The sequence below is a fragment of the Elephantulus edwardii genome, unplaced genomic scaffold (assembly GCF_000299155.1).
Source record: "Elephantulus edwardii isolate Elephantulus edwardi_28Jun2011 unplaced genomic scaffold, EleEdw1.0 scaffold00098, whole genome shotgun sequence".
Classification (NCBI taxonomy): domain Eukaryota; kingdom Metazoa; phylum Chordata; class Mammalia; order Macroscelidea; family Macroscelididae; genus Elephantulus; species Elephantulus edwardii.
The window spans coordinates 6,653,434-6,662,550 of record NW_006399848.1 but is presented as its reverse complement, the minus strand read 5'-3'; positions in this window follow the sequence as shown (position 1 = coordinate 6,662,550).

Sequence of the window (9,117 nt, the reverse complement as noted above, 5' to 3'; positions counted from 1 at the left end):
GCGCCCGCAGACAGTGGCCGAGCCAGGGCGTCATAGGGGTCCCGCAACGCGGATGCCCCCCAGACCCCTACACGCCGCCCTTTGTACTCAGTAGTCGCTTTTGAAACATCGAGTTAGGGGTTCCTACCCCCCCCATTTGAGAAATTGGATTCCCTCCTTCTTACCACTGGGCCACCAGAGCTCCCCCCTTAAAAAATGGTAACTGGTGGCACAGCACAGAATCAAAGCGCTAATTTGCTAGCCTAGAGATTGGCGGGAACCCACCAGCCGGCTCCACAGAACAGAGACAAGGCAGGGCCTGTAAAGAATTCTTATTGCCTTGGAAACCCTCTGGGACAAATTCTGTCTTCAGGGAATCCAGGAAGGCAGTGGGTTTTATAATAGTGAAATTAACATTGAAAAGCCCCCAAGGAAAAGATGGTGACGGGCTTGTTGAGTTCTCTAGACATCAGGTTTTGAAACTAGATAGACTCCACTCAAGGGTTTGAGAGCACCTTCTTTGGTCAGCTTCCTTCCTTCCTTAGTCTGACAATCCCTTACCCACTCTTCCGCATACAGTACTGGCCCAGTCTCAAATACATTCTTCTAGGTCCACCCACATATGCCACCTCCAGATAATTTTGCTCTTTAATGCTTCTATGCAACTGGACACATTCAGTTCTAATTTATTCCCTTCCCATCACCACCTCCACCATTGATGTTCTTAGTAATAGTGTTATGAAAGGAGGATGAACTTCAGAACTCAGAAAGGGGTATATCCAATCTTCAGTAACGTTCTGCCCCTGGCACATTGAAATTTACTCAGTGATTGTCAGTTTTCTTTCTTGTTTTCCTTGTCAGTACACTGAGTGATAATTTAATAATGTGTGTGTATGTTTTCATTTAATCCATGAACTTATTTCCTTGGTGGCTTAGATTGCTTTGTTCATCTTTGTATTTGCATTATCAAAATGACTGTTTCAGTGCTTTGCACTCAGTACACACTTGAAATAAGTCATGTTTTAAAATTGAACATTATGTCTCATTCTTTGCCCTGCCTTCAATATTTCCTTTTTTTCCCCTTTCTTGTGATGCCCTCTCCCCAAATCCATTTCTGCAGGGAACCTTTTAATGTCGTCGTAGAAACAGATCTCCAGGACTTTTCTTCTGCAATTCTACTGGGTTGGTTTGAAAGACCAACCTTTACTTTACATCATTTGCACTACCAAATCTGTCGATGCACAGTCCATCCAGCTCATAGCAGCTCTGTAGGACAGAGTAAAACTGCCCAGTAGAGTTCCCAAGGCTGCAAAAGGCTGTAAATGCAGAACGCTGCATCATTTTCCTATGAAGTGACTGAGAAGTTTGAACTAACCACCTTTTATTTAACAGCTTAGTTATTAAGTGAAATGTGTATTAATTTTTTTTAAATTGCGGTTATTGACAAGACAATTTTAAATATGTGGGTGGTTTATATATTTGTGCTTCACATTCTCCTTTTGCACAATGTTGTCTCCGCTGGATAGGCTGAACCTAGAATTGATTGAATGTGTGAGTTTTGAAGCACTCTAGGAAGGAGGGATGGTAAGAGGAATCAGTCCGTAAATGAGACCAAAAACAGTAACTGTCATTGCCATCACACTAAGCCTCCAGCAGATTTTCAGAAGCTATAAATCAAACAGGAGGAGATTGCCTATCTCTCTTCCCTAAGGCAGCTGTTAGATCTGAACCATCAGAGAGGCCATCTTTGGCTAGCAGTGCAACAGCCTGCAGACGGTACTATCAGAGCTTCCTTGAAGTGGCTAGCTATATAAATATAAAAAGGAAGACTAGCTATGTAAAGCAGAAATATCATTTTTAAAACAACTAATTATGGCTCCAAAGTACCAGGATTTTGCTAATGAATTCCTTCTGTTTTTCCAAGGTTTGAGAATAGCATTCAAGATTTGAGTATGTTGTCCATGCTAATAAGTGATTTTCTAATTATAACCTGGACCAAAGTTATTCAGAGAAAATTTCATTTATGGTTGGTTTTTGGATTTTTTTTCTGCTAAACCAGACAGAATAATTTTCTACCATTTTGTCTATCTTCATGGTTTTAATTCCCTGTAGAAGACATGCCAGTTACTATGTTTATGGGAGTGCTGGTAACATATAGCATGTTAGGAGTTGTACCACGAATCAGAAGGTCAGCAGTCTTAATCCATTTACTGTTCTGTAGGAGAAAGATGGGCAGGCTCTTCTCTCAAAGATTTATAAGTGTCATTTGAATCAGAACTTGACAGCAATGAGCTTTGAGTTTATCTTCATGGAACATTTCCTACCATTACTAGTCACATAATCTTCCCCGAACTGGACTAAACTTGTTCTCTCCAAGGGGTACCGGAGCATCTTCCAATCTTTTAAACATGAAATCTTGGGTTCATCTTTGATTCCTCTCTATCTCGCCTTACATATTGTATCAATCACCCTATCCTACTGTGCCTTCTTTACCAACGTTTCTTGATTAAACAATCAAGCTAGCTTTGCCTTTCCCATTGCCATCACGGTAAACTAGACCCTCATTATTTCATATTCAGAAAGGACTCCAAACTGAATGTCTGCTTCATTGTTCCGGCAGTTCCCATGGCCCTGACACATTAGCTTTCTATAACACAACTTTAAGTCATTCCACTGTAAAATGATTTCTACTACCCGTAAGAGTAACTTCACATTCTTAAATCAGTCTTCTGTAATTTGGCCCCAATTTAATTATGTAGCCCTGGTGACAAGGATGGTGAAACTTCATCTCACATACACTGGGTATGTTGTTAGGAGGGGCTAGTCCTTGGAAAAACGCATCATGCTTGGAAAGGTAAAGGGCTGGAGAATGAGGGGAAAGACTCAACAAGATAAATCAACACAATGACTGTAGCAGTGGTCTCAGGTATTTCAGGGATGATGAGGATGACAAAGTATAGGTCAAGGTTGAGATTCATTGTTCACAGGGTCATCATGACTCAGTCAACACAGCAACACCTAACAATAATAAAAATCCTGCTTAGTAAAGCAGAGGGTCAGAAGAAAAAGAAAAAAGAAAAGGATAATAGGAATGGATACAGCATCTGCAACACAGAAGCAATGGTGAGGATGGCAAAGGATCTAGCAGTGTTTGTTCTGCTGTACATTTGTTCTGTTGTTTTGGGTCATTAGCTGGAACTGACTGAGTGGCAGGCAAGCCCAATGACTCCAACTCCTCCTCATTACTAACTTCTCTTTCTTGTCAAACAGGTACTCACTGGACTCCTCATGCATTGCTTACTCAACCAAATTTTACATAACACCAGAAATCCATCCATCCATCCATGACATATTTCCACTGTCTCCACAAGACAGATAGTTATGAGACATACCATGTCACAATCTCCACAACACAGGTAATGGTGGAGCATACCATTGAGTTATGCTTACACAGTATCACGGTCTCCATACGACAAGTATTTATGGAGCACGCATTTTTACTTATTTTTCAAATGTGCTATTGATTGCCCTTTGTAATTAAAGATGAAGAAAAAAAGAAGTTAAATGTTTACATCTAAAATGGTGATAGTTGATAGCATTGCCATGATGGCACAACCATGAAGTTCTTGCCTGCTAACAGAAAAGCTAGTGGTTCAAATAAACTTAGTATCAACACTGGAGAAAACTATTATGAAAACCAAACCTATTGCTGTTTAGTTAATTCTAAGTCTTAGCAACATCTATAAAAGTGTATAGCTGAGTCAGCGCCCAGAGCCATCAGGGGCTTTAAGCTCGTTGCCCACTGCTGTGGTGTGGACAGCTGAAACCCAGGCCCCGACAGGCACCTGGGGGGGGGACCCAGACTCTACTTCATGCCCTGCTGGAGAAGGAGGGGCAGTCTCCTGTACCAGTCAGATCCAATTTGATGGTACACACACACACACACACACACACACACACACACACACACACACACACTTTTTCTTCTTTTTTAAAAAAAGACTACTTCAGCCGTCACGGCCCTCTGCCCGGGGCGGGCTGCCCTCAGCCCCCGGCTTGGGGCGAGCCGTCGTGGCCCTCTGCCCGGGGCGGGCTGCCCTCGGCCCTCTGCCCGGGGCGGGCTGCCCTCAGCCCCCGGCTTGGGGCGAGCCATCGTGGCCCTCTGCCCGGGGTGGGCTGCCCTCGGCCCTCTGCCCGGGGCGAGCCGTCATGGCCTTCTGCCCGTGGCGGGCTGTGCTTGGCCCCCGGCTTGGGGCGAACCGTCGCGGCCCTCAGGAGCAAGAAGTCAAGCAGCTGTAACCCAAGACTACCAGTAAGGTGATAAAGCGTCCTCCCTTCCCCCCTTTATATCTACGCCCCTGTTCAGCATGAAGAAGCCAGAGAGTCGGCATCCAATTCCCAAATCAATATGACAGTTGGCTTAATTACTATTGGAAAATGCTTGTCATTCCTCTGTAGCATCTGGTCCCCACTGGACCCTCATCATTTCCTTCACCTGCTCCCCCCACCGACCAAACTGTGCAGCTCTGCAACTGCATCCTGGCCCATCCTCACCCTTCTGCCCCCAACCCTCACCTCCTTGTACCCCCAATATGTTTTTCCCAATAAAAAAATATTTTTTTTAAAAAAGTGTATAGCTGCACCACAGGTTTTCAAGGCTGTATGCCTATGTAAGAGAGAGAAATCAGCTGGCCCAGTAGACAGAAAGCGATGCTTCTAAGCCAAAGGTGGATGACTTAATCTGTGTCCCTCGGGCCTTTCATTGTTTTTGTTCAGATATTCTTCTAGGTCGTATAGCCCTGGTGTACAAGTTGCCGTACCGCGGTCACTTGTGGTTGCTGTGAGGCTGAACACTGTGACACTAATGTGTCAAATGCGTTAATGGTTGGCTACCCAATGCAGACAGAGAGTGGGGTAGAGCTCCCCGATTAAAACAAGCTTGGAAGGAGGAGTGGCATCCACTTCCATAATAGCTTGCCTCCAGAAACCCTATTAACCTGGAGAGAGGATGAAAGGCACCCAAGCGTCGAGGACTCTCCTTCATAGGGTCGCTATGAGTTGCCTGCGACTTGACGGCACTTAACAACAACAACAACAACAGCATGCCTATGTATGGGTAGTCCTGCTCTGTCATGTGGAGGTAGGTTAAAATCAACTCAATGGCAACTAACAACAATATGGGCGAACCTTAGGTCACTCAACTCATGGCTGTTAAATAGAAACCTGTTCATAGTTGACCCACCAAAAGAGCTTCTAGAGGCTTTTAAAATCACAGAGGAGGAGATTGCCCATCTTTCTTCTTTGGGGCCACTCTGCCTCAAAGTTATTCCATGCACAACAGAATGAAACAGTGACTATGCTAACAATCACTGATGTACCTGAACACATCGCTGGAGCCTTTTTGTCAATTCATTTGATTGAGAGTCTTGGAGGCATAGTTCATAGGGAATAGCTCTGCTAACCCAAAGACAGGGCCTCTATGGTGGTTCAACACCCCACTCAAGGCGCAGAAGAAAGATGGGCAATCTCCTCTCATGCCATTTACAGCCTTCAACTGTACTTTATCCAACTCTCATGTATTTCCAGCCTACAACCTCCTGGAGGGTCAGTTAGGAGACAATTCTGATAAAACAGCAAAGAGTTTAAATTGTATTCTCTTTTGATTATACTCTACTTTGCCAAGCATGACGTATTTTTCTAAAGACTAGCCCTTCCTGATTGCATATCCAAAACATATGAGTTCAGTTGCCATCATCTTGATTTTGAAATAGATATTCTGGCTGCATTCCTCCCAAGACAGATTTGTATGTCTTCTTGACAGACTAGTATATTCAGGATTTTTTCCTAGCACCACAGTTCAAAGGCATCAGTTCTTCTTCTTTCTTCCTTATTCATTTTCCAACTTTCACATGCATATGAAGTGACAGAAAACACCATGGATTGGGTCATGTCACCTTTTCGGAGCTGTATCCTTGCATCTTTGACACATTAAAATAGTCATTGACAGCAGATTTTCCCGGAACAAATTGTTGTTTGCTTTCTTGGCTGTTGCTGAAATTAATCATAGGCATTGATTATGGATCTAAGTAAAATTAAATCCTTGACAAAACCAATCTTATAACAATGTTGTTTATTGATCCATTTGTATCTCTGTTTTCTTTATGTTGAGCTGTAATCTATACAGAAGTCTCTAAATAGTCTTTAATGTTTGTCAAAATGTGCTTCAAGTCTTCATTTTCAATAAGCAGGATTAAGTTGTTTGTTTGTTGTAGTTTGTTAATGAGCCTTCTTCCATTTTTGATGCCATATACTTCTTGTGTATGTCCAACTTCTTGAGTTGTTTGCTTAGCATACAGATTAAATAAATACGGTGAAATTAGCCAACTTTGATACACAGCTTTCCTAATTGGATACCATGCAGCATTCCCTTGTTCTGTTTAACAACTGTTTCTTGATCTATGTATAGGTACTACATGAGCACAATTAAATGTTCTGGAATTCTCATTCTTTTCAATGTTTTCCATATTCTCTTATGATCTACGTAGTTGAGTGCCTTTGTATAGTCAAACACACAAGTAAACATGTTTGTGATGTTCTTTGTTTTCTTTCAGCTCAGATGGTCTTATGTTAGCAATGATAAAATTTCTATGTAGTCTTCTGAATCTAGTTTGAATTTCTGGCAGTCCTCTGTTGATGTACAGTTTCAACCATTTTTAAATTATCTTCAGAAAGATTTTACTTATGGGTGGTATTATTGTATTCTATAATTCCCCCAGTCTGTTGGATCATTATACTTACCGTTTTTCAAAAAAAACTGCTCTCAGTTGCTCTGGCCTAATCCCGGTTTAAAGATAGCAGCAGCAGCAAATGTTCAGACCAGTAGAAAACATGGACAAGAAAGAGGCCAACCTCCTGTAAGTTATGTGACATCAAATTCTAACCAGTTGTGACACAACATTTTATATGATGATGCAACAAACTAATCATACATTCTCCCTCTTAGGAAGATTCCTATGGACTAAGAGAATTCAGGACACTAGAGCTCAGGGATAGACCAATTTTCCACGAGAATTGTACTTTCCAGTCTTGAAAGTAACCATAGTAACTCTGATTCAGAAGATAATATACTGGGCTATCTTACAAATCAAGCCTAAAACTGAAATCACTTTTGTGGTTCAACTTTGAACCAAGTAACATGCTATTGTTAAATGCCATCGAGTTGACTCATAGTAACCCTGTGAACAGCAGATTTGAAACTTGTTCTCTCCTGTACCATCCTAATCACCTTGGACATGCTTAAGTCCATTATTACAGTCACTATCAGTCCACCTTGTTGACACCCATAACATGCTCAATACTACTAAAGATTCAAATGAACTTCTTAGAATAATCAAAGACACAAGATCCAAAAGGTAGCACTTGCCCAAAGATAAAGCTCAAAAGACACGAAGGAAAGGGGGGAAAGGACAAATGGAAATAGAACACAGGGAGAAAGTAGAAAAGAGTGCTGTGACAGTGTAGATATTGTAATCAGTATCACTGAACATAATCTGTATGAACTGTTGATTAGAAAACCAATTTTCTCTGTGACCTTTTACTCAAATCACAACCAAAGAGGGAAAGATTTTGCTTGTTGTTTGTTTTTGTTTAAAATGTCTTAAAAGTGAATTTGCAGGTGAGAAAATGCGATTAGGACTTTACCACTAGGCCACCAGACCTCCCTGTATAAACTCCATTAATAATTTCACATAAATTATCCCAGTCTCTGAAATCTTCTTCTATTTTTGCAGTTGATTCACTTGGGAACGTTCCATGACTATTTTTTTATGTGCTGTTTAATCCATTGACCCTACCATGTGCAATAATATTGACAGGATATGTCACTATTTGACATCATTTGTTTGTTTTCTGTTTCTACCCTATCCCACGCTGGAAGCTCTCTGAGAGGAATGACTTGTATCTCTGTTATTGGCTGCTGAATCTTAGAAGTTAATGGTAATTAATATGCTGATGTGTGTTTATTTCTCTTCTTTTCTTGCTTTTATGGAAGTATTTACAAACTTTCTGTAAAAAAAAGCTACCCATGATGCTTTTTAACTCTAAAACTCAATTAATATTATATTCTAAAGATTAACAATGGGCTCAAACATAGACATAGATTGTGAGGATGGCTCCGAACCAGCCAGTGCTTCATCCATTGTACATAGAGTCTCAGCAAGTTGTAACCAACTTGACAGCACTGAACAATAACAATGATTTAAAAATTACCTTTTTACCAGGCTAACTAATTGACTATAAGAGATCATATTTATGCCCCTTCTTAAAAAAAGATAATCCAAAGGGGGGAAAAATAATTGAACAAACAGAATCCTAGTGGCACAGAGGTGTGACATTGGATTGCTAACCAAAAGCTTGGTTATTTTAACCCACCAGCCACTCCACAGGTGAAAGAAGGAGCAGTTTGCACATGTATTTACAGCCTCAGAAAGCCGGTGTGGCAGCTCTACTCTGCCACGTGGGGTTGCTATGAGTTGGGATTGATTCATTGGCAATGGATTTATGTTTGGCTTACTAATAATATCACAAGCAGGTCAAATTTGCTGAAGCTTATTCCAAAACAGTTGTAGTAGTATATTGCCAAGGAATTTCCAGATATTCAAGTTAGAGTCAGAATAGGACATTGAATGAGGGATATTGTTATCAAGTAGATTTTGACAGAAATTAGAGAATATCGAAAAGATATTTATCTATATTTTATTGATTATGCATTCAACTTTATACATCATAACTATGGATAACATTTCAAAGAATGGGAACTCCAAAACATTTAAATGTAGTTATGTAAAATATGACATTTAAATGTAATCATGTTAAATATATAGCTGTTGTTGTTATGTGCCATTGAGTCACTTGTGCCTCATAGCGACCCTATGTACAACAGCCCTAAACTCTGCCAATTGCACTGTCTCTGACACACCCATCCCCATTACCCCAGTCACTGAATCAATTCACCTCATAGAGGGCCTTCCCCTCCTGTGCTGTCCCTCCACCCTACCAAGCATGATGTTCCTCTCCAAGGACCGGTCCCTCTTTACAACATGTCCAAAGTATGTTAGACAGAGCCTCAGAATCCTTACC